Source organism: Ovis aries, chromosome 4 (assembly GCF_016772045.2).
Source record: "Ovis aries strain OAR_USU_Benz2616 breed Rambouillet chromosome 4, ARS-UI_Ramb_v3.0, whole genome shotgun sequence".
NCBI classification, from domain to species: Eukaryota; Metazoa; Chordata; class Mammalia; order Artiodactyla; family Bovidae; genus Ovis; species Ovis aries.
The window spans coordinates 58634885-58661160 of NC_056057.1; the positions used below are offsets into that span (position 1 = coordinate 58634885).

At 38.7% G+C, this 26276-nt stretch overlaps 1 protein-coding gene across 9 annotated transcripts in view; it reads left to right on the top strand.

The window, feature by feature from the left end:
- IMMP2L (inner mitochondrial membrane peptidase subunit 2) overlaps positions 1–26276 on the top strand; it is a 958934-nt gene that overhangs the window by 282174 nt on the left and 650484 nt on the right. The gene's annotated exons all lie outside the window — the stretch shown is intronic.

Below are 26276 nucleotides of genomic sequence, written 5' to 3' on the forward strand. Positions count from 1 at the left end.
GTGTCCAACTCTTTTGCAACCCCATGGACTGTAACCCCCAGGCTCCTCTGTCCATGTGATTTCCCAGGCAGGAATATTGGGTTGGGTTGCCATTTCCTACTCCAGGGAATCTTTCTGACCCAGGCATCAAGCCCACATCACCCTGCCTGGCAGGTGGATTCTTTACCACTGAGCCAGCAGGGAAGCCCTATACAGTGTATTTTACCTGGTGACAAAATCTTGTGTTTTATATTGAAGAGAAAATGGTGATATACACATGAACACTGTGATACAGAACGTGATGAAAGTTTGAAAGTTTAGCCACTCAGTCATGTCCAACTCTTGTCCGACGCATGGACTGTAGCCCACCAGGCTCCTCTGCCCGTGGAATTTTCCAGGCAAGAATACTGGAGTGGGTTGCCATTTCTTTCTCCAGAGGATATTCCTGACCCAGGGGTTGAACCCAGGCCTCCCACATTGTAGGCAGATGCCATCAGGGAAGTCCTATAGAATGTGATAGAAAATGTAAATCTGATCATGTGACTTTTCTTCTTACAAAAAGGTTAATGATGTCCTATTACCCAGAATAAAATTCAGAGACTTCCCTGGCTGTCCAAGGGTTAAGATTCTGCCTTCCAATGCAGGACATGTTGATGCAGTCCCACACTGGGGAGTTAGGATCCCACATGCCTCAGTCAAAAAACCAAAACGTAGAAAAACAGAGGCAATATTATAACAAAGTCAATAAAGAGTTTAAAATTGGCCCACATCAAAAAAAAAAAAAAAAAGAGAGAGAAAAAAAAGAAGAAAGAAATAGAAAATCTTTAAAAAAACCAAAGCCAAAACGAAGTTGATATTCCATAGACTAGTGTACTTGGTCATCAACCACCTGGCCCTAAGCTCCCTTGTAAGCCTCATCTTTCTCCACTGCATTTGTCCTATGAGGTGCCCTACCCTCCATTCACATTGATCTGCTTATTCATTCCAGAATGTAGCATGCACTTCAATGCCTCCCTGCTTTTGGTAAGCTGCCTCTGTTTACTTTGTTCTGCATTCTCATCTTTCGAGACCCACCTTAAAAGCTGCTTCCTGTGCTCTGTGATGTCTTGCATTTTGCCATAGTGTCTACTCTCTGTGTGCTCTTTTAGCTCCTTGCTAACTCGCATTCTGTTGTTTAGCACATTATTTTTTCTGATTGCCTTTTTCATTTCTTCTTTGACCCTTTGGTGATTTAGGAGTATCTTAGTCAGTTTGGTTTGCTATGGCAAAATACCATAAACAGAGTGGTTATCAATAACAGAAATCTGCCGTGGTTTTGAATTTGGAAATCTGAGATCAGAATGCCAGCGTGGTGAGGTCCTGGTGAGGATTCTTATCCTGCCTTGAAAATGACCATCTTCTCCTTGTAGTCTGGGAGTAAGCTATGTCCCTTCTTGTAAGGGCACTAATCCCATTTATGAATGATCCAACCTGTTTTGTTTTTAATTTTTACTAGAGGATAATTGCCTTACAGTGTTGTCCTAGTTTCTTCTGTAAAGCAAAGTGAATCAGCTATATGTTTAGGCATATCCCCTGTATTCTAAATTTCCTTCCCATTTAGGTCACCACAGAGCACTGAGTAGAGTTTTTTATACTACACAGTAGGTTCTCACAAGTTATTCTAATTATCTCTTGAAGACTGCACATTCTAATACCATCACATAGAAGGTTATGATTTCAACATATGAATTTGGAGGAACATACACATTCAGTTCAAAGAAGAAGTGTGTTTTTAAATTTCTATATATTTCAGAGTTTCCCACAATTTCCCATTTATTGATTTTTAAAGTTCATTCCATGGTGTTTGTAGAACATATGTTGTATTGTTTCTATTCTTTTAAATTTATTGAGGTTTATTTTATGGCCTACCATATGGTCTGTCCTGGAGAATGTTCCATGTGCACCTGAAAAAAAATGCATATTTAGTTGTGTGGAGTGTTCTGTAGATATCTGTTAGTTGGTTAGTTGGTTTTAAGCATTGTTCTAGCCTTCAATGGTTGATCTGCTATTTGTCCTATCCATTACGTAGAGTATTGAAGTCTCCAACTATTATTGTTGAATTGTCTATTTTTCTGTTGATTTCTATTAGTTTTTGCTTCATATATTTTAGCAGGCTATTGTCAGATGTGTATGTGTTTAAAATCGCTATATCCCCCTGATGGATTAATTATTTTATCATTTTAAAATGTCCCTCTTTATCTCTGAACTAGTACTAAGGAGAGAGGCTAAAGGCTTGGTTCAAATTTCACAGACTCCTGTTTTCTTACAGAATTTCCATAGACTTTCTTGAATAGATACTGTTTTTATTTACTGTTTACCTTGAGGACCATTTCCTGAAAGTTTTTATTTTTATTTTTTTAATACTTTTTACCACTTTTGCTGGACACCAGATCAGCAGAACGTTTTGTGCTGCTAGGCAAGAAGTTGATCCATTTGCCTTTTCCTATAATTTGTGTGTATGTGTGTGTTTAACAGATGATAAGTTTTACAAGCCTCATGCAGTGATTTATTCATGTTTATTTGCCCAGTACCTACCACAGTGATTTTGAAATATTGCAGGTCAGTGATTCTCAAACATTTTCTACTTTGGACACAGTTTTGAATGCTGAAACTTTTGGTGGTGCATTTGGAAGTGTTAAAATGGTCAAAATAACATTAAATGACTTAGCAAAAATGAAGCTTTTATTGGCAATTTAGCAGCCTCCATGTAGTGCCCATAAAAAGAAAAAAAAAAATCAAGGTGTCATCAGGGTTAGTTCTTGCCAGAGGGAGAATATGTTCCTTGCCTTCCTCCTAGTTTTCTGGTGGTTGTTGGCAATCGATAGAGTTCTTTGACTTCTAGAAGGAGCTCTGATCTCTGCCTCCATCTTTACATGGTCTTCCCCTTTGTGTTCCAGTTTGTATCCCCTTTTCTTCTAAGGATTTGTCTTTGAATTTAGGGCCAGTTTTAATTCAAGATGCTCTTATCTCAGGTTAGCTTAATTGCAAAGACCCTTTCTGCAAACAGGGTCACACTTATGGTTTCTTGAAGTTGGGACATGGACAACCCATTGTGGGAGGGTGATCACCATTCAGCTCACTGCAGCTGCCTAGGACCACTTGGAGGACCAGCTTTGTGCCCCTTCTGATGTTTAGTAACTCCTAGACACATGCCAAAGTCTGGTTTAAGTCTTTCTGTGTTGCTTAAATATAAAATAGTTCCGACTCTATGTGATTTGCTCTCCTCTTCAAGTAAAATCAATTACAAAAATATATTTGACTATTGGTATAAAAACAGCACAGCAGACTTGCTCCTTATAGATTACTTATGTGCCTTGCCCTTATTGATTATTCAGGGTGTTCAAATCCCCTCCTTCATGTTCTGTTTCTTAATGATCAGGACAAATATTTTATTCTCATGGAAACTTGTTTCAGTGACCCCAGAAACTGTTAGAAATGAATATTTCTACTTCTGTTAAGAAGTATGAAACATCTTATATGTTGGACTGGAGGTGGAGTTTGAAGTCTAATTTCTGGGGGCAAGTTATGCATAAGTTCCAAGGAAATAGTTTTGGTCACACACACAAAAGCTAAATTGTTGGCACATGTGAGACAGGTAGAGTAAAGTCAATGCATATAAGCTAGAAAATGGTAAAAGTGTTATGAATAAGAGACCATATTTTATTAGGTTTTCATTCCTCATGTTCAAATTCATAGCTTAAAGATGAAAAAGCATTCAGTTTGAGATTTAATACAAATACATATAAGTCATGCATTATTACAGAGCTTCACACCCGATGTGCATAAGTCATATGCTTCTGTATATGCCTATAGAGATAAGTGGGATAATGTTTACTGAAGCATTCACAGTGCTTATCTCTGAGTTAGTAGGATTTCCGGTGATTTTTGATTTTTGAAATCATCAGTTGTGATGGAATTTTTAAATTTACGATATAGCAATGTCATTTTATCAACACAAATACAGTGTTTATGGTGAGGGAGACAGAGAGTGGCTGTAGCCTCCAGGCCAGTGACCTCTATCTGCAGGAGTGGGTTTATATGTTTGTCCATGTTCCATGCAAAGAACACAATTTTTTCCACAGATGCTAGGATAGAAAGGACAGAGAGGTAGTGCAAAATGTATGTGTTAAGACTGAATTGTGTTGCTTTGTAAGTCACTCATGCACACACACATATACTTGGACACACCCACCCACCAGTCTTGTTAAGGTCTATATAATTTGTTAGTAGTAGACTCTTCATTATTAAAATTTCAATATACTTTCTTGTCTCCCTTGCCAGTCTCCCCCATGTGTTTGTGGAGTGTGGGATTAGTTATGGAAAGTAGTTCAAGTTAAACACGCAAAGGGAGGAAGGACAAGAATTCTGGTCCAAAGACGTTAAGAATTCATTCCATAACCTGACCATCATTTTTAACAAGGTGGTTCCCCTCAGAGATATTAGAGTTTGTTGGTAGACCTGCTTGTGTCAGAGTGCTTTACCATTATCACAGAGGAAGAGGCATTTGGGCCGCGTCCAGATCTCGTTAGAGGGTGCCCCTCCGTTAGTGGGCATTGTGGGTTTACTGACTTGCAGGCACTGACTTGTGGTCCCCATGTCCCTCTTAGCAGATCCTCTCAGAGCCTCTATGGGATTCTTATAAATATGTGCAGAGGAGTTGCATTTTTTCTGAACATGAAGGCATTCAAGTACACGGGAAGCTTGCCAAGTTTGATTTTGACACATGTCAAGATTAGAATGTGTAAATGGAACAGCATTGTGCTTTGGTACTACTGCTATGGGGTCTGAGGCTGAGAGTTGTCCAGGGGATGGAGCTGTAAATACTGATGTGTGAGTGCTTTACATACTGATGGAAATATTGGTATCTGTTCCTGTCTGTGCTCTGTTAATTCTCTAAACCACTGTAGTGTTACTCTTTCTGTTGGGAATAGCAAAAACAGCCAGTCTCTCTGTATTCCCTGCTCCTGGGACATGTGCCTATTTGCTTAAAGACTGGTCCTTGATTTCAGGGTTGCAGAACAGTTGTTCAGAAAACAAGCATAGCAGTCTACTTCAGAAAATCCTTCTCTTTTGAGATACAACTGGATTGGTGATTCGTGTCTGTTTGTTAATTGCAATAAAGCTGCTACTGTAATTTAGAATGCTTGTTAAGAACAGTCCAACAGTCCTCTAAGGGACAATAGATAACCTGCAATGTGTCTGGCTTATGGAGCTGGTAATTATTTTACTATAAATGAATCTAACAATAGCCTATCCGAAAACCACAAGAGGCACAGGCTTGAGGGGGGAGTGTTAAAATCAAGGCTCTTGTTTATTGACTACATTCATCAGCCCAAATAACTGGCAATAAGGTTTTAAGAGAGGCTCAAATAAAGAAAGTGAAATAATTAAGATTCTTTTCAGTTACTGTAAAAAAAATTCTTAGTATGAGTGCATCTTATTTAAGAATCAGTCTAACCTTCCTTTTAATGGAAGTTTTAAGGTTTCATGTTATATAATGATGACTTCTTTGCTTTTTAAAAGACTATCCTACCTGATTAGAGACTTGTCAATTTTTCCTGTAGGAATTGCTAGGCTATTCACACTAATTTTCCATCTTAGAGCTACCTACCATGTTGTATTTTGATTGTAATTATTTTTTTCCTTTGGGGAAAGTTGGTATAGTTAAAAACCAGGCAACAAGTAATAATTTTGGGTGGCATTGGTAGAGTATATAGTCTGCTATTCTTGCCTGGAGAATGTCATGCAGAGGAGCCTCTTGGGCCACAGTTCATAGGGTCACAATGAGTTACGCACAACTGAGTGAGTGAGCATGCACATAAAGGAAAAGCCAGAGAAGCACATTTTCTTTCCATGAAAAGACTTTCAAAATTAAGTATTGGTTGAGGAGACTCTAGACAAGATAGTAACTTTCATCAATTTCCAGAAATATCTATACTATATGAGCAAAAAGGAGTTGGTTATGTTAATAAAACTGATGATGCAGGTATATTCATCCTTCTGGCATTGGGTTCACGCCTACTTTGAGCTCTGCCCTTCTCTGTACTCCGCTCATGCTCCCACCAAGCCTAACTGTCAGTTCTCAGACTACTTAGTGCACCTCCAAGGGTTTGGTGTGATTTTCCCTCAGCTTTGACTGCTCCTAACTTCACCCTCCAAATGAGCAAAACTTAGGAACCCTTTGGACCCCACTCCCTCAGGAAGCACCCCCTAATCAGGCAGAATGAGTGTCCTCTGTCTGTGAAGTCCCACAGCAAGATACCCGCACTTCCTGTATCTTCAAGGCAGAAGCTCAGACTCTGTTCATGAGGACCCTGCTCCCACAGTAAGTACCTATTTTTCTGTCCTCTAGCATGTCCTGTATTTAGCGCTTATTACTCTGGAGTCCATTTAGTTTTCCAGATCTTCCCCATTAGGCTATGAGTTCCAACTCTTCCCATGCCTTTTTTCTCCATTCCTCCTGCTGCTTTGCTGGCATAGCTCCTCCTTGTCTGTCTGAGATGGCTGCAGTGACCCCTTTGTGCCTATCCCTGGTCTTGTACCCTCGAACCGCTTCTCCACACTTTCTTCTAAAAATATCTATCAAAGGGCATATCTGACTGTGCCAGTCTCCTCCACAAGACTTTACACTGATGTCATTTGTCACAAGAACAAAGTCTAACCTCCTTAGTATGTCAAGTAGAATATGGCCACCCATGATCTGACCCCCATCCATCTCTCCCATCCAAATTCCCACTACTTGCAACTCCATACTTCATTTTCCAGCCATGCTGAGCCATTTTTTTTTTCACTATGAGGCCTTTGATATTTTATAATTATGAACTTTGCTCAAGGCACTCTTTCTTTTTGTAATATTCTTCAAAACATAGTTAATTTCTGATTATCCATCAAGACTCCATCATCTCCTCTTCCAGGAAGAGATCAGTTAACTTACCTCTGGGCTCTTGCAGCATCTCAGTACATATTTCTTTGTAATAATCTTAGTGATCTCTTTATGTGACCTCTAAATGACAGGGCAATGTGATTTCTTATTTATTATTAAATCCTCAACATCTAGCATTGTATTTGTTACACAGTAAGTTCCCAGTATGTGTTTAAATGAATGTATGGAAGAACAGAGATTAACAACACTCCATAGGCCATATGAAAGACAAAAGTATGAATTTTGGTGAAATCAAGACATGAGTCTTATGACAAAGATTCTGTTGATAGCTTTCAACATAAGAGATGACTCTGAAAAGATAAGGGCTAGCAGTGTAGCTCTTGTGGAAGACCTGTATTGATTCTGCTTAAGTGTCCATTTGGGGCAGGCACATGCTTAGTGAAGAAAAGGTGACTGTTCAAGATTCAGACATATGGCTATAGTTGGGGAGGCTCTTAAAGGGATGGCCTGATTTTCTCTTTTATTTGAGGCTCAGAAGTATGCTGGATTTTGAGGCAGAAAAGCACTTAATGAGGATCAGGCTGAAGCACAGTCTTGCAGAATTGGCAGGGAGTTTTAGAATGAGGGAATCAGTCACAGCAACCGTATGGAAGCTTGTCTTTTGCAAAGCTGGGCTAGAACATGTAGGCAGTGCAAGAGGATTACTAAGCAAATAAGATGCTGTCTGGGAGGTTTTATTTTCTTTCTGCCATTGGCAAGGTTTGATCTGGATTCTGGGGTATGTGGACTAAAAGGAGGGCTAAGTGAGACCTGTTGAAAAAGTTGGAGCTGTTCTGTGAGAACAAACCATGGCCAGGCATTACAGCAAGCTTGGCCAGCCTCTTCCAACTTTTGCTTACTCCTTATCTCTATTCAAATAACAAATTTTTGCAATTGCATATTTATCAACCAATCAGTGCTTACTTTGGGACTGTTACTACTTGTTAATAAGCAGTAAACAGGGCTTGGGATTAAAATGGTGAACAAGACATAATGTTTCCTTGGGGAGATAACCAGTGAGGTCAATTTACAAGGAACAAGCAATTTCAAATGTGATTGATCAGGCTGAAGGGACAGTGCACAGAGACTTGGGAGAATGTGGTTGTGATTTAATTTATTCTCATGAATCAAGGAATGAGGGATTTGCTAGAAAAAGTTAGGTAGAGGATGTATAGAGGTGCCATCATAAGCAGAAGCCCTGAGGTAGGATAGAGAGAGATGTGACAGAAGGCCAGCATGGTGAAGCGGGACAGTTTACGCTGGATAAGCCTGGAGAGAGATAGTAGAAACCTTATTTAGAGGCCATAAGAAGCTATAGGAAGGGCTTCAGACCTTGTCTTAAAAGGTCTAGAAGTCATTGGAATGTTTTAGCATCACCATGCTTATGTTTTCAAATGATTGCTCTAGCTATACTGTGGGAAAGAAATGGGGCAAAAGCAGAAGTGGAGTGTCTGGTTAGAAGTCTGCTACTTGTTCCAAACATGAGATGATGCTGACCCTGATCATGGTCGTAGTGGGGATGAAGTAAAGTGTATCGATTGGAAAGATGTGTAGGAATAGATGAGACAGTTTTGGCCTTTTAGTTAGATGTGGCCAGAGAAAGAATAGTTAATAATGACTTCTAAGCTTTGCAGTTGAACAACCTGATATATAGTAGTACCACTTTTTTTTTTTTCCTGAGATAGGTTTTGGGTAGCAATTCAGTGTAGGGATGGTGCATTCAGGATCCCTTAAGACATCCATATGGGTAATGAGCCTGATAATGAGATTGGATGACTCCTAGAAGGCATCTGTGCGGATGCAGTTACCTGGCCAGTGGTTTTCAAAGTGTCACCCCCAGCCCAGAACCATTAATATCACCGGGGGAACTTAGACATGCAGATTTTCAGGCCCCAGCACTGACTCTGTCAGAAACTTTGAGTGTAGGGCCCAACAACCTGTACTAACAAGCTTTTCGCATGATTCCAATGTACGTGGAAGCTTAAGAACCACTAGCTAAGGTAATGAAAGGTAGACTGAGCGGGGAAAAAGTGGGTCTATGTAGGGCTTATGTGTATTTGTTATTTTACTCCAAAAACAGTTTAGTTTATGATGAACTTTATGTTATTCAAATGTTTTATGTTTTTCCATTCCATCATCTGGGTGTGTCAGTGGAGAATGTAGCAGTTTTAACAGGATCTATGTGGTCCTGGAATTGTACTTTTACATTAGAGTTTTGAGCTTTTTCATGTAAGGTAAGAGCTAAGTGCTCTTTTTTAGAGATGCCTTTTTTGTATGCATAACCTGAAATTCAATTGTTGTACCTTTTTGGAGGACTGAGGAAAAACTGCTCTTAGTAAGTCAATAAGGGATAAATACTTGTGTTTTCATTAGGTAGAGGTTTCTTCAAGGCAAACTTACAGTTTGTAAATTGTTGAAATAGGTATTGTGTAGGAGTTACTCCGATTAAACCTTGGAAACTACTTTCCAAAGGGTAGATGCTACTTGGTGAGTCTTTTAAAGTTGCTTTTGACAGCTAATTTACTCACATAATAACATAAGGTTTCCCCTCTTGTGCTTCATATTTTTCAAAAGAGAATTTTTTCCATTATAATGAACTCTGATAAATATATGAGATAATTGATGGACTACATCTGCATAAAAAGAATTCAACTTGCTAAATACAATGCTCATGACAAACAGAATGCATTTAGACTCCTCAGTTCTGGGATTGCGTTCTGTCACTGTGTCTCAAGAATAATGTGGAACATCATGAAGAAATGGAAAGTGGATCAGTAGAAGAGATTTCTTTAAGGTGGCACTGAAGTTTATTTATCATAATGGGAGGCAGGTAATGATAACTTTCAAGTAATGGAATCTATGCTATAGTACATTTGCTTGACACATTTTCTTTGAATGAAAAAGTTTCTTTTTTATTTTTTTTAATGTAAAAGATAAGCTGGCTTCCTTCTATCCCCATTTGATGGGCAGCTACATAGTAGATGCTAGAAAAGGCAAATTAGTGGTTTTTCAGTTGAGTGAGGAAGATACATACACATACACGTAATCACAGATGGTAGGAACAGGAATCACACAGATTCAAAGCAAATACCAATGAAGAAAGGTATTCTAGAATCAGAATACAGTGGAAATGGAAGATGGATGGAGGCATTAAAGACCGTGGCACATTCAGGGCAGTGCAGTTGTCCAAGATTGCATGATCAGAGCATTAGATGCTTGAGAAGCAGTCCAGTGATGCTAGAGAAATAGCTCAGTACTTGCTGGCAAATACCTTCCTGTGCAATGCTAGGAATTCTGACCTTGATCTTGAAGCTTTGGGTTTCAATGTAAGGATTTTAATGTAGGAAGTCATAAACTCAAATTCACATTTTAGAAAGATCATTGCATAATATTTCGTGTATCAGGAGGGACCAGCCTGAGATAGGTACGGATGTCTCCTAGGTTTTTGCCTCAAGCTATAGGTTTGACTATCTATGTCTTGGCCCATTTCTTTATTTTTCCAACAAAGTTTGCTGCTTATACAGGTTACAGACGAGGAAAGACCCAGGGAAAATCACAGAGAAGCATTGGATCACACAGAAGAAAAACAGAACACATTTTTAGATGTGGGATAGTGACTCAGAAGTGAAATGAGGGGAGAGTTTGAAATAGGAAGAGGGAGCCCACCGTGTCAAATATTAGTGGTGGGATAAGGACTAAAATTTCTCTAAAGGAAGTGTCACCGGTCAGTTTGAAAAGTGCAGTTTTGAGAGGCTTCTTGGGGCTAGGCAGAAGTGGAATTGTTGAGAGCTGAAGTTTGATTAAAAGCTAAAGAATTAGAGTTGGGGGTGTATAGTTGAGCAGAAAAGGAGGAAGGGACATAGATAGGTAGGAAACGGTATTATGTGAGGAGTGGTTTTCAATTGCAGGAGGTTTATGTGATTCCATATGATTCCATTACTTGAAAGTTATCATTACCTGCCTACCATTATGATAAATAAACTTCAGTGCCACCTTAAAGAAATCTCTTCCTGATGTTCAAGTTGGTTTTAGAAAAGGCAGAGGAACCAGAGATCAAATTGCCAACATCCGCTGGATCATGGAAAAAACAAGAGAGTTCCAGAAAAACATCTATTTCTGCTTTATTGACTATGCCAAAGCCTTTGTGTGGGTCACAATAAACTGTGGAAAATTCTGAAAGAGATGGGAATACCAGACTGCCTGACTTGCCTCTTGAGAAATCTGTATGCAGGTAAGGAAGCAACTGTTAGAACTGGACAAGGAACAATAGACTGGTTCCAAATAGGAAAAGGAGTATGTCAAGGCTGTATATTGTCACCCTGCTTATTTAACTTCTGTGCAGAGTACATCATGAGATACGCTGGACTGGAAGAAGCACAAGCTGGAATCAAGATTGCCGGGAGAAATATCAATAACGCCAGATAAGATATGCAGATGACACCACCCTTATGGCAGAAAGTGAAGAGGAACTAAAAGCCTCTTGATGAAAGTGAAAGTGGAGAGTGAAAAAGTTGGCTTAAAGCTCAACATTCAGAAAATGAAGATCATGGCATCCAGTCCCATCACTTCATGGGAAATAGATGGGGAAACAGTGTCATACTTTATTTTTGGGGGCTCAAAATCACTGCAGATGGTGACTGCAGCCATGAAATTAAAAGATGCTTACTCCTGGGAAGGAAAGTTATGACCAGCCTAGATAGCATATTCAAAAGCAGAGACATTACTTTGCCGACTAAGGTCTGTCTAGCCAAGGCTATGGTTTTTCCAGCAGTCATGTAGGGATGTGAGAGTTGGACTGTGAAGAAGGCTGAGCACTGAAAAATTGATGCTTTTGAACTGTAGTGTTGGAGAAGACTCTTGAGAGTCCCTTGGACTGCAAGGAGATCCAACCAATCCATTCTAAAGGAGATCAGCCCTGGGATTTCTTTGGAAGGAATGATGCTGAAGCTGAAACTCCAGTGCTTTGGCCACGAAGAGTTGACTCATTGGAAAAGACTCTGATGCTCAGAAGGATTGGGGGTAGGAGAAGGGGACGACCGAGGATGAGATGGCTAGATGGCATCACGGACTCGATGGATGTGAGTCTGAGTGAACTCCAGGAGTTGGTGATGGACAGGGAGGCCTGGTGTGCTGCGATTCATGGGGTCGCAAAGAGTCGGACATGACTGAGCGACTGAACTGAACTGAACTGAACTATGTGTTAGGTAAAAGTGCAGGAGAGGGAGGGAGAGAGATTAAAGAGTTAGAGGAGAGCAGGGAACACTGATAGATGGCATATTCGAGGGAAGTAGATTGGATGGGATCTAGGACCAAGGTGGTGGGTCAGTGATAGAGAAGAATAGATGTGCTTGCTCTCAGAGAAGGTGTAAGTAGCTGAGCTGTAGCGCCAGGTAAACTTCTAAGTGGACTTGGATTATGCTCTTTAGGAAAGCACTTCTGTGTGGTGGGTTTGCATTCTGTAAGTCTTCTTTTAGATGAGATAATGGGGGGTTAGCTCGATTTAAACACATTATTCCATATTTTGATAAAATAATTCCTTCTTTCCTGATGTCAACACTGGTTATTGTTTTTTTTAAACTGTAGTACATACTACAAGAAATTAAAATTCATATTTAACATCCTCTTACACATAGAGAAGAAAATATTGTATTCACCATAGGATATTTACAACAATCATTTTCATTCTTGAACTATAAGATGAAATAAGTGACTCTTTGGAGAGGCCAAAGTTTACATCAAACATTTATAGTTTTTGTATTAATATTTGTTATTCGGTTTTATAATTTGCATAATTGCTTATTTTCCGAGGTAATATGTACTTGATTTGGCTTAAACATCTTGTCGTTCATTCAGTCTTCTCCTATGAACGAATTTATCATACACAGATTACATTTCTTCATGTTTAAGTGGTTTTTTTTGTGGATGAGACAATGTAATAATACAAAAACTTAAAGACTGCTATTTGTTTTGACAAGAAAATGAATCATGTAAAGGTGTTCCTTATATGGGCAAATGCTGCTTTTTGACATAAATATTACATGAAAACCTCCTTTGTCTTCACAAACCCTGCTCTGCCACAATCAAATCATGCCTGGGTGTGTGATCGTAGACATTGACGGCTTTGCATGTAGACGTAGCATAGTCCCAATGCCAGGGTTCCGAGGCTAGGGTACTCTCTTCCTCTGAGGTGCTGGCTTTTGTGCCTTATGTGGTCACTGGGTTACTCTACCTACTTCAGAAACTATAGAATAGGCATGATTTGCAGATACTTCAAAGTTAGCAAGGATCAGCAAAAGTACCCTAGGGATATAGTTATCATTTTCTGTTTGTTTGCTGTTTGTTTTGTCTTTTATTTTCATTTTTCTTTTTTTGTGAGGTTGAATTTTTGAAATCAGCAAATTACCATTGTATTTTCCCGTTGCTACACCGCAAAGCGAAAGCCTATTACTGGAAGCCTGCCCTGGGCAAAACTGAGATAGGTGAAGTTTGTCTTAGACATCTGCTTCCTCGCTTTTCTAACTCTGCCAGCTCCCAAACACCTAATGCTCTGGAGTTCCTCCTGCCTAGGGGGATTCAGACAGTGTTAGTGATTGATTGCATCCTAATATCTACATCTTCCAAGGATATCAGCTTTTAAGAGACTATCTGGGAAGAGTAATATATAACAGAAAGGAGTAAACCTCTAATGGCAAAATACAAAACATCATTGATGGGGGGAGCTGATGAGTCAGAAAATGTGGGGCAGAGACCTTCTAATTATAAAGTAAGTGTGTAAGTGACTGCTTCCTCTGCTCTTTTTGTAAAGCTGAGGTTATTAATGATTGCGTGTACATGCTAAATCTCTTAGTCATGTCTGACTCTGTGCGACCCCATGGACTAGAGACAGCCAGGCTCCTCTCTCCATGGGATTCTCCAGAATCCTTTGAATTATTATACTTAACTGTGGTAACATACAGGCATGAATGGGCTGGCATTACCCTACTCTTCTTTGAAGAAGATACTCTGTAGTGATAGAGTAAATTGAGACTGTTTTTATACCATGGCTCATGAACTCAGAGACATGAGGGAATGATCCTTGTTTAGCATTTCAATTTGTGGTCTATCTTGGAATCATATTTTAATTAACTCAGCCAACACCTTAGTGGGTGATAAGTAATATTATCCCTGGAGAATGGTATATGAAAAAATGTAACCTAATCTGAAAGCTTGAGAGTGGAAAAAAAGATTGCCCTTATCAAGTCTGTTAAAGATCGGGTTAGAGAGATCACTCAAGGTTAAGAGTCTCCCGCTAAGAAGTTGCCCAGTAAATCAGTGAGAGAATTGCAAGGAGAATATCTGAGCTTCTGGCCTCTTAGGGCACAGAGTCACTGTTTACTTTAAGGCCACATTTTTAATCACAGTTAGTGACCTCAGGAGACCAGTGCTCCCAGCGATGAAGCAGATGGCACATTTCTTCTGTTACCCTACAGCTCATGAGCCATGATGCTAACCAAGTGAGATAGGAATGTTAAATAACAACAAATTAGGCTCTGTTAAAATCATGACATTGAATATATCTCTATAGCTTCCTGTTTCCAAAGGACTTTGCAGTTATATTTATAACTCTTTCAAATCACTTGAAATTCCTCTCATTGAAAATCACTACGCTTCTTTTCAATGCTTAAAGAAACAGCTCTCTGGTGGGATCATACATATTCTGATGGTAAGTATGTATTTAGGAGGAAGAAAGGTTATCCAGCTCTACAATTGGATGAGGTCTTATTAAAACTTATAGAAATATAGCATGTTAACACTAAAAGAGATCTTGGAGGTTGGGAGGAAATGAATTTCTAACTGGGCTCCTTGGACCAAACTCATGAAAACCACTAACAGATAACAGGGTGTTAAATCAGTTAAGGGTGGTCTTTGGAGAAACAAGTTTTTTGGAACACTGGGAAGCTAGGACAGAGAGATGGATCAAGAACATCTGGGCCCTGCTCTGCTTTCACCTTGTGGAAGAGGCTGTGACCTTGCCCACACTGAGCTTGATCCAAGAACTAGGAAAAATGCTGTTTGTAAACATCCTTTAAATGGAAACATGTCTATAGCAGCATAAGTTCTTTCTGGGTAAATGATTTTGACCATATGTATAAAAGGGCAGTGACATAATTAGAATTTGGCTGTTTCACAGGAAGGTCCTATATCCCAGGCTAAATAAATTGGGACTTAGTTTAATCCTGCAGTAGACATATAAGTTTAAGCCTCAGTTTTACAGATGAGGGAAACACAGTTTATAGAAGACAAATGACTTGCCTAAATTGACCGACCACCTTAGTGCCAAAGCAGGAGACAGAACCGAGGTCTCTTGACCCTGCCATAATCATCTATAACCTCATGACTCAGAAAAGAAAACCCTGATCCCACTAAAACCATTAATTTTCTGATAATGACACCATCATATTTCAGTCATTTTGGTATTTTTTCACATATTCATTAATTTAACCAATACTTAGTAAATCCCTGCAGTGGTAGTGTGAGTAAAACAGATTCAAGCCCTTGCTCTCAGGAATCTTACTTTATAGTTGAGGAAGATGGACCATAAACTAAATGAGTAAGATATGATGTAAAGTATGTTTTAGATTAGTTTATGTTAAATGGTGGTTGAGTGCTATGGAAAAAAGATAAAATGGAAAAGAGTGGAGTTGTGTGTCTGAGTGTCCTGATGTCATTCTGAGTAGAATGGCCAGGGAGGACCTTGCTGACTCTGTAGTCAGTCATTTCCCCAGTCATCGTGTATCATCTGCTCCTTCATGCCTACAGCATCTGCATTTCTCTTCCCATTCCCCAGAATAGCAACAGAACACTCCCTCTGTTGTTACTTGACCACAGTCTCTCTTTGTCTCATAAGCCAAGACATCCATTATCCTGCATCCAGCCTCAAGAAACCAGACCAGAATCCTGTCACCCTCTCCTGCCTCTGAAGCTTCCCTGATTCCTCTTTCAGCACAGCCTCATCACCAGGAAACTCACTGTTTGTGATATGAGCACCTCTACTGCCCACCTTCCCTTCTGTTTGGACAGGCTGCTTTCTTCCTCTGTTCTGTTTTTGCTCATTGAATGCTCTTCTACCAGTTGAAACTCTGACCATCTTTTACAGTCCATTCCAAATGATGTCCCTTTCCAGAGAGTTTCTGATCTCCTCATACCCTCCCCCCCAAAAAAAGTTCCAGTTTACTCTTTTAGTGTAAGACTTGGCCTCTTAAATCAGCTCTTCATTAGCACAGTTCTTGGTACATTGTAACTGCTCCATAAGGGTTTGTTGAATCAAGTTGAATGATACTTATCAGATTCCATTGGGAATCAGAAATCCCAACAAAAAGTTGAAGCTTCCATTTGGATTAAAAATACTACTCATGGAAATGTAGCCAAGATGTAGGAGAAAAAAAAATACCACTTTATAGAATATATTTTAAACAGAAAGAGGCTTTCAGTAATGTAGTCTGTTCTATGTTCAGGGACAGTTGCAGGGAGAATGAATTCACGTGAATTTATGTGGGAAGCTGGCTGTCAGCTGAACCATGTGAAAATGAATCTGCCTTAAACTGTTTTCTGCTAAAATAAGCAACATTTTAGAAATGTTGTCTATCTCTTTAGGTTAGTGCTAAATTATCCTACAGCTCTCTGAAGCTCATCAAGTTAATAATTGTTTCCAATGATCTGTAAACAAGCTTGCTTAAAATAATTAACCTTTTTACTTATTTGTATAAAAGGCTTGGGTAACAAAAGATTGGAAGTTGATGGGGTCAATTCAGGATATCTGGGTCCTCACCCATTGGTTCCTATCCTGAGTATCAGGCTGCACAGCTGTGGGTACCAATGACTTGCCTCTGGGAGATTTATCATTTTCTCCCCAATCTGCATTTGCCGTGACCTAAGAGCTGCTGCTTCACCAGTGGCTGGAGTATGGGGAGTAGACGGATGCTTCTATACACAGTGTCCCCAGCATTCGGATGGAGGGGCAACCTCCCTGGCAGTCACATGAATTTTGCTTGGATATCAACTTTACTGTCTAATCTTGTGTATAACTACTTGGCCCACTTCTGGTCTGTCAGTTTTGGTTTCTGGTTTGTAATTAATCCATGGCTAATGCTGGTATCCAGCCCTAAAGTTCCCATCCATAACTGAATTCCTCTTGAGCAGAAACCTAAAGAAAATTCCTGCTTAGAGGATTAGTTTCTTCTGGGCAATTTTTCAGATGTGTACTTGCCAAGAGGGTACATATAAAAGAAAACAAATGAAATCTTCATCTGCTGTCTTGAGCAGAAGTGATTTGGAAGCATCTTTTATACCTAAAGGATTAGACTCTATTGGGTGAGCTAATAGACCCAAATCTGGATCTCTTCTCTTAGAGGGCTTTTAATCCTGCATAATTTTGAGGACAGGCTCACTCACTGCCCTTTGTTTAGCACCATTCTTCCTAAAATGAGATTTCTTTAAGAAATCTTATTTTAAGAAGAGGTAGAAGGCAATAAATTATTTTGCCTTGAAACTATCTTTTTCAAGTTTTCTGGGCTAATATGTAGCTATTTTACTTCAGGTGTTAATACTTTAGTAGTGAGAAATATAGTAGAATATTTTAAAATTAAACTTGAAAACTGTGTGTGGAGAATCATGGCTGTATTTACTATGTCTGTCTGTGAATGTACTATCATCCACCCAATCACACTAGCCAGAACCCAAGAAATGATTTTTAGATAGAACCTATGCGTTCTACCTTTTAAATATCTCTTCTTATTAAGATTACTAGTGATTTCCATGTTGCCAAATACAATGAACAAATCTTAATCCTCATTTTTCTGGACTATCAGGTAAGGTAACTTTCTTCACATGGCTTCCAGGGAAGCCATATTCTTCTGGTGTCCTCCTTTTTCCCTAGTCACTTCTTAGTTGCTCTTTCCTTGTTCTTCTTGCTCTTTCTGATCTCTGATGACTGTAGTCCTCCAGTGCTCAGTGCTTGGATCTCTTCTCTAACAACAAAGTCTCCTGGTGATTTCATTCAGGCTAATGGTTTTAAAGCTTCCCTGGTGGCTCAGATGGTAAAGCATCTGCCTGCAATTCAGGAGACCTGGGTTCTATCCCTGGGTTGAGAAGATCCCCTGGAGAAGGAAATGGCAACCCATTCCAGTACTCTTGCCTGGAAAATCCCATGGATGAAGGGGCCTGGTAGGCTACAGTCCATGGGGTCACAAATAGTCAGACATGACTGAGGGACTTCACTTTGACTTTTGATTCCAGATTTATCTCCTACACTGCAGATTCAATTATCTAGTGGGGCCATTTGTCATCTCCATGATGCCTGATTAAATAAAGTCCAGAATATTCAAAACAGAACTCCTGATTATCCCTATGGAATCTGCTTCTCCCATAGTCTTCCTCTTCTCAGTAAATGGTCATTTTATCCTTCCAGGGTCTTAGGCTGGAAAACTTGGTGTTTATACTTGATTCTTCTCTTCTTATACTCCTCATCTAATCTGTCAGCAAATCCTGTGGGTTGTATCTTCAAGATACATCTAGAAAATAAGTATTTTTCACTACCTCTACCTCTCCAAGCCATCATCTTTTACCTACTTCTTATTCTAGCCTCCTAACTGGTACCCCGTTTTCTACCTTTGGGACCCTTTTCTTTTCTCACAACACCAGTCACAATTACTGTGCCATTTTTTTTCACTCCCAACTCTTCTTTGGTTTCCTCTCTCTCTCTCAGTAACTGGGAAAGGTCTTACAATGGCTTACATGGTACTGTACTTTCAGCCTCTCATTTACCACTCTGAACTCACCATTTTATGACTCCCTTCCCAATCATAATGTTCAGCACACTGGCTTCCTTGCTATTACTCTCTGAGCAAACAAATAGGACTATACTGTCAAATCAGAGAAACGTGAGTCAGAAATCTTACCCACTCAGTTCAGTTCAGTTGCTCAAGTTGTGTCTGATTCTTTGTGACCTCCATGAACTGCCGCTTGCCAGGCTTCCCTGTTCATCACCAACTCCCGAAGCTTGCTCAAACTCATGACCATTGAATCAGTGATGCCATCCAGCCATCTCATCCTCTGTCATCCCATTCTCCTAGGGTCTTAAATATTTCCCAGCATCAGGGTCTTTTCAAATGAGTCAGTTCTTCACATCACGTGGCCAAAGTATTGGAGTTTCAGCTTCAGCATCAGTATTTCCAATGAATATTGCGTACTGATTCACTTTCGGAGGGACTGGTTGCAACTCCTTGCAGTCCAAGGGATTCTCAAGAGTTTTCTCCAACACCGCAGTTCAAAAGCATCAATTCTTTGGTGCTCAGCTTTCTTTATAGTCCAACTTTCACATCCATACATGACTACTGGATATAGGCAATCAAAAGACTTAGACAAACTAGAGAGATGTCCAGGTTGGTGAAGGCACCTCCCAAGGTCCTACCCACATTGGAGCTGATCCTCTGGTTTAGAATAGATAAGATATCCAAGTGGGTTTCATGAGATTATCTCAGACAGAGCAATGTTTAAATTATAAGACATCTCCATTTTATCTTCTAGAGTTATATCTGTATATGATAGAGACAAGATACATATCCAATAAGGTGTCATTCAAGGAGACATCCTTCACACATCTAAGGTTCTATTCACTAGATAATCCTGAGCTAGGTACATCTTGCTGTAGGCATTTCAGAGATTGTCTCTTCTTCCTGGATAAACACCATTCATCTACTACTCAGAAGTCTAATAGCAAAAGATTTAGAGACTTAACTGCTTTCTCTGTTATCTTCTTCCATCCCTTCCCATTTCCACCTCCCCACTCTTTCCTCCCACTTAGGTAAGCACAGTCCTACTATAGTTGGTTGCACTTGATCTTATGTCTTCCTGAAGTGCTCTAGGCTCAGACTTCTCACAGGCTACTCTTAACTTCCTTCAGCTCTTCTACACTGACCTTTCTTGATGAGATTTCAACCCCATTCCCAGATACAGTCTTTTCCCAGCCTTTGCCCTTCTCTACTTATTCCTGTTTGAAATAGTATTAATTCACTAGTCATCTTTTTTATAGACAGTTTGTGTCATTAGAAAAGAAGTCCACGGGGATTGAGATTTATGCTTATGGCTGTATCCCTAGTTCCTAGGACAGTACATGGCAGTGGTGGGCTCTCACTCTGTGCTTGTCGAGTGGATTACTGTTTCTCCTTCCCCTACCCCACTAAGATGGCTGAAGACCTCATCTCTTCTCATGTTGACTGTTGTGGTCATCTCCTAACAGACTTCTGGTATACTATTTCCAATGTTTTCTTCCAAAACTTGAAGCTTCTCTGTGAGCATATCTCATTCCTGCTTAAAATCCTTCAGTGGCTCCTCATAGTTTTCAGGAGAAATTCCATCTTTCTTAGCATGACACCTGAAGCTTGATTACTCTCCAACCTCATTGCAGTCTTCCTCTCACTCACACATACGGGTTTTCCTTCTCATTTGCCCCCTAGATTTTCATACCTGAAATGCCTGTCTGAATCATCTGAATATCTGGTTCCTGATGATTTAGCCTAAGACTCTTTCCTGTAATGTTTCATCTTATTCACTTTAGTCTGGGTTAAACGTTCTTCTCCAATAGCAACTGTGCCTGTCTTTGCTGTAGCATTTATGCATTATGTAATAATTGTCCTTAAATGTATATGTCTTATTCACTAGACTTCAAGCTTCTTGAGTTCTATTCATTTTATATCTCTAAGACATTTGGTAATTTGATTCATAATAGACCCTCAAAATGTGTTGACTATATGAAACTCTAAACCAAAGGGCAAAAGGGACATTTAGATAAGGAGTAGCTTTAAAAAAGAAAAAAGAGTTCTAACTTGATTACACAAGATACAGAAGACTATCTCCTTAATCAGGTCTTGTAGAATACACAAGGTAGTAATCTTAGAGAGTAGCAACTAAGTAGGTACCCCTCCTCGGGTCAGGTCTGAGAGGGAAATGACATTGCCGAGAGTTGGATAATGCACAGGGAATTTATGCTGTGCATTTACTTCTAAGTTCTAAATTTTGAGAAAGGCATTTTGAGCAGGAGACTTGCTCATCTTTACCCCATCCTTAAAGGCCCTGGAGAAGTTGGCCACTATTGAATCCTTGTGATTTTATAGAATAGGTCAAGTTAAAAAAGTTAATGGAAATCTTTTGACCCACAAAATTATTATATTACACTGCAAGTCAAGTGTTAACTAGAGAGGGCACATTTTCCACTGAGACACACAACTCTTGGCCTCTTAGAATTTTTATTCTTGATTCCAAATATCAAATTTGTCATTTCCACCACATGTTTTATCATCTCCATGTGTGTTTACACTGAAATCAAAGATTAATAAGTGATAATTTTTAAATTGCTATTTTTATCTACTGATTCACTAATTTAGGCTGGTATGGCTTTTATTAAACTTGTTACATGGGGAACTTTATCAATTGGGTAAATAGAAAATTTCTATATACAATTTATCAGCTTCCTGGGTGGCTCAGCAGTAAAGAATCTGCCTGTAATGCAAAAGCTGCAGAAGACATGTACTCGATCCCTGGGTCAGGAAGATCCCCTGGAGGAGGTTATGCAATCCACTCCAGTATTCTTGCCTGGAGCATCCCATGGACAGAGAAGCCTGGCGGGCTACAGTCTACAGAGTCGCAAAGAGTCAGACATGACTGAAGTGACTTAGCATGCACACCTATATAATTTATATTCCTGTAATTTGTAATACCTGTTGCAATTGCATAGTTCTTTAGAGAAAACTATCCCTTTCTCATATATTTCACATAAAAACAACTAATTCTTGTAACTATTTTTCAGCAGTGCAATGCATTATGATTAAAATGTTTTGGGAAAAAGGTTTATAAGGTATATAAAATATTGTTATGAAAAGATTCTTGTGAATATAAATCTTCACTTGACTTATAGGTGTTCCCCTAAAATATCAAATCTGTTTTGATTTTATTTAATATAGTCTTTTTAGACCAAGTCCAAAACAGTCTACCTTAACTAGATTCTGCTCTGTAGTGAACTGGCCATAGGACCAGTAGAGTTTGATCTAAAAGGTTACAGTTTAGATAATTAATGTTTTGTTTCCTCAGTTATTTGCTAGTAACTCTAAGTACTGTAAAATGAAATTTTAACATGTTAACTTAAAAATATGCTCTTATTTTTTAAAAACCAGTATTTTTGAAGACATTGCTATAAATATGAGCCATTGCATAGATACAAGATACACAAACATGAGAGGGTGCTTAGTGAATTAATTGAAGACTTCCTGCTGTTTTGTGAACATTTGTTAACATATATTTGTGAGTATTTTACCCTTGATCTTCTTATTTTGAATCAATTCATATTTTTTCTTCTCAAGTATTTACCTTGTACTTCTTTGTGATCAACCCACATTTGAAGGATGACAAGTGAACTGATCTTTAATTCATTTCTCCAAATATCTGCTTCATTCAAATTTGTTATAGAAATAAGCACATAAGAACAAATCTTAGATCATTATTTTATTGATGCTCTGGCAATTTATTTAGTAGCCTTCATGCCAAAGTGGTGGGGTTTAATAATAATATGTTACTGTACTAGGAAAAAATTTTTTCAAAAAAACGCTTTATTTTTTTTTTTGCAATATGAATTTATTTATTTTAATTGGAGGCTAATTACTTTACAATATTGTATTGGTCTTGCCATACATCAACATGAATCCGCCATGGGTGTAAACATGTTCCCCATCCTGAACCCTCCTCCCTCTTCTCTCCCCATACCATCCCTCTGAGTCATCCCAGTGCACCAGCCCCGAGCATCCTATATCATGCATCGAACCTGGACTGGCGATTTGTTTCACATATGATATTATACATGTTTCAATGTCATTTTCCCAAATCATCCCACCCTTTCCCTCTCCCACAGAGTCCAAAAGACTGTTCTATTCATCTGTGTCTCTTTTGCTGTCTCGCATATGGGGTTACCGTTACCTCTTTCTAAATTCCATATATATGCGTTAGTATACTGTATTGGTGTTTTTCTTTCTGGCTTACTTCACTCTGTATAATAGGCTCCAGTTTCATCCACCTCATTAGAACTGATTTCAAACGTATTCTTTTTAAAGGCTGAGTAATACTCCATTGTGTATATGTACCACAGCTTTCTTATCCATTCATCTGCTGATGGACATCTAGGTTGCTTCCATGTCCTGGCTATTGTAAACAGTGCTGCAATGAACATTGGGGTACATGTGTCTCTTTCAATTCTGATGAAACCAGAATTTCCTCAGTGTGTATGCCCAGCAGTGGGATTGCTAGGTCATAAGGCAGTTCTGTTTCCAGTTTTTTAAGGAATCTCCACACTGTTCTTCATAACGGCTGTACTAGTTTGCATTCCCACCAACAGTGTAAGAGGGTTCCCTTTTCTCCACATCCCCTCCAGCATTTATTGCTTGTAGACTTTTGGATTGCAGTCATTCTGACTGGCAAGAAATGGTACCTCATTATGGTTTTGATTTGCATTTCTCTGATAATGAGTGATGTTGAGCATCTTTTCATGTGTTTGTTAGCCATCTGTATGTCTTCTTTGGATAAATGTCTATTTAGGTCTTTTGCCCATTTTTTGATTGGGTTGTTTATTTTTCTGGAATTGAGCTGCAGAAGTTGCTTGTATATTTTTGAGATTAGTTCTTTGTCAGTTGCTTTATTTGCTATTATTTTGTCCCATTCTGAAGGCTGTCTTTTCATCTTGCTTATAGTTTCCTTTGCTGTGCAGAAGCTTTTAATTTTAATTAGGTCCCATTTGTTTATTTTTGCTTTTATTTCTAATATTCTGGGAGGTGGGTCATAGAGGATCCTGCTGTGATTTATGTTGGAGAGTGTTTTGCCTATGTTCTCCTCTAGGAGTTTTATAGTTTCTAGTCTTACATTTAGATCTTTAATCCATATTGAGTTTATTTTTGTGTATGGTGTTAGAAAGTGTTCTAGTTTCATTCTTTTACAAGTGGTTGACCAGTTTTCCCAGGACCACTTGTTAAAGAGATTATCTTTTCTCCATTGTATATTCTTGCCTCCTTTGTCAAAGATAAAGTGTCCATAGGTGTGTGGATTTATCTCTGGGCTTTGTATTTTGTTCCTTTGATCTATATTTCTGTCTTTGTGCCAGTACCATACTGTCTTGATGACTGTGACTTTGTAGTAGAGCCTGAAGTCAGGCAGGTTGATTTCCCCAGTTCCATTCTTCTTTTTCAAGATTGCTTTGGCTATTCGAGGTTTTTTGTATTTCCATACAAATTGTGAAACTATTTGTTCTAGCTCTGTGAAAATACCGTTGGTAGCTTGATAGGGATTGCATTGAATCTGTAGATTGCTTTGGGTAGTATACTCATTTTCACTATATTGATTCTTCTGATCCATGAACACGATATATTTCTCCATCTATTAGTGTCCTCTTTGATTTCTTTCACCACTCTTTTATAGTTTTATATATATAGGTCTTTAGTTTCTTTAGGTAGATATATTCCTAAGTATTTTATTCTTGTCGTTGCAATGGTGAATGGAATTGTTTCCTTAATTTCTCTATTTTCTCATTATTAGTGTATAGGAATGCAAGGGATTTCTGTGTGTTGATTTTATATCCTACAATTTTACTATATTCATTGATTAGCTCTAGTAATTTTCTGGTGGAGTTTTTAGGGTTTTCTATGTAGAGGATCATGTCATCTGCAAACAGTGAGAGTTTTACTTCTGCTTTTCCAATTTGGATTCCTTTTATTTCTTTTTCTGTTCTGATTACTGTGGCCAAAACTTTCAAAACTATGTTGAATAGTAGTGGTAAAGTGGGCACCCTTGTCTTGTTCCTGACTTTAGGGGAAATGCTTTCAGTTTTTCACCATTGAGGATGTTTGCTGTGGGTTTGTCATATATAGCCTTTATTATGTTGAGGTATGTTTCTTCTATTCCTGTTTTCTGGAGGGTTTTTATCATAAGTGGATGTTGAATTTTTCAAAGGCTTTCTCTGTATCTATTGAGATAATCATATGACCTTTATTTTTCAATTTGTTAATGTGGTGTATTACACTGATTGATTTGCGGATATTGAAGAATCCTTGTATCCCTGGGATAAAGCCTACTTGGTCATGGTGTATGATCTTTTTAATGTGTTGTTGGATTCTGATTGCTAGAATTTTGTTAAGGATTTTTGCATCTATGTTCATCAGCGATATTGGTCTGCAATTTTCTTTTTTTGTGGCATCTTTGTCAGGCTTTGGTATTAGGGTGATGGTGGCCTTATAGAATGAGTTGGACATTTACCTTCCTCTGCAATTTTCTGGAAGAGTTTGAGTAGGATAGGTGATAGCTCTTCTCTAAATTTTTGGTAGAATTCAGCTGTGAAGCCGTCTGGACCTGGGCTTTTGTTTGCTGGAAGATTTCTGATTACAGTTTCCATATCCTTGCTTGTGATGGGTCTGTTAAGATTTTCTATTTCTTCCTGGTTCAGTTTTTGAAAGTTGTACTTTTCTAAGAATTTGTCCATTTCTTCCACGTTGTCCATTTTATTGGCATATAATTGCTGATCATAGTCTCTTATGATCATTTGTATTTCTGTGTTGTCTGTTGTGATCTCTCCATTTTCATTTCTAATTTTACTGATTTGATTTTTCTCCCTTTGTTTCTTGATGATTCTGGCTAATGGTTTGTCAATTTTATTTATCCTCTCAAAGAACCAGCTTTGGCTTTGTTGATTTTGGTTATGGTCTCTTTTGTTTCTTTTGCATTTATTTCTGCCCTAATGTTTAAGATTTCTTTCCTTCTACTAACCCTGGGGTTCTTAATTTCTTCCTTTTCTAGTTGTTTTAGGTGTAGAGTTAGGTTATTTGATTGACTTTTTCCTTATTTCTTGAGATATGGCTGTTGCTATGAACCTTCCCTTTAGCACTGCTTTTACAGTGTCCCACAGATTTTCGGTTGTTGTGTTTTCATCTTCATTCATTTCTATGCATATTTTGATTTCTTCTGTGATTTGTTGGTTATTCAGCAGCGTGTTGTTTAGCCTCCGTATGTTGGAATTTTAAATAGCTTTTCTCCTGTAATTGAGGTCCAATCTTACTGCATTGTGGTCAGAAAAGATGCTTGGAATGATTTCAATTTTTTTGAATTCATCAAGGCTAGATTTATAGCCCAAAATGTGATCTATCCTGGAGAAGGTTCCGTGTGCACTTGAGAAAAAGGTGAAATTCATTGTTTTGGGGTGAAATGTCCTATAGATATCAATTAGGTCTAACTGGTCTATTGTATCATTTAAAGTTTGTGTTTCATTGTTAAT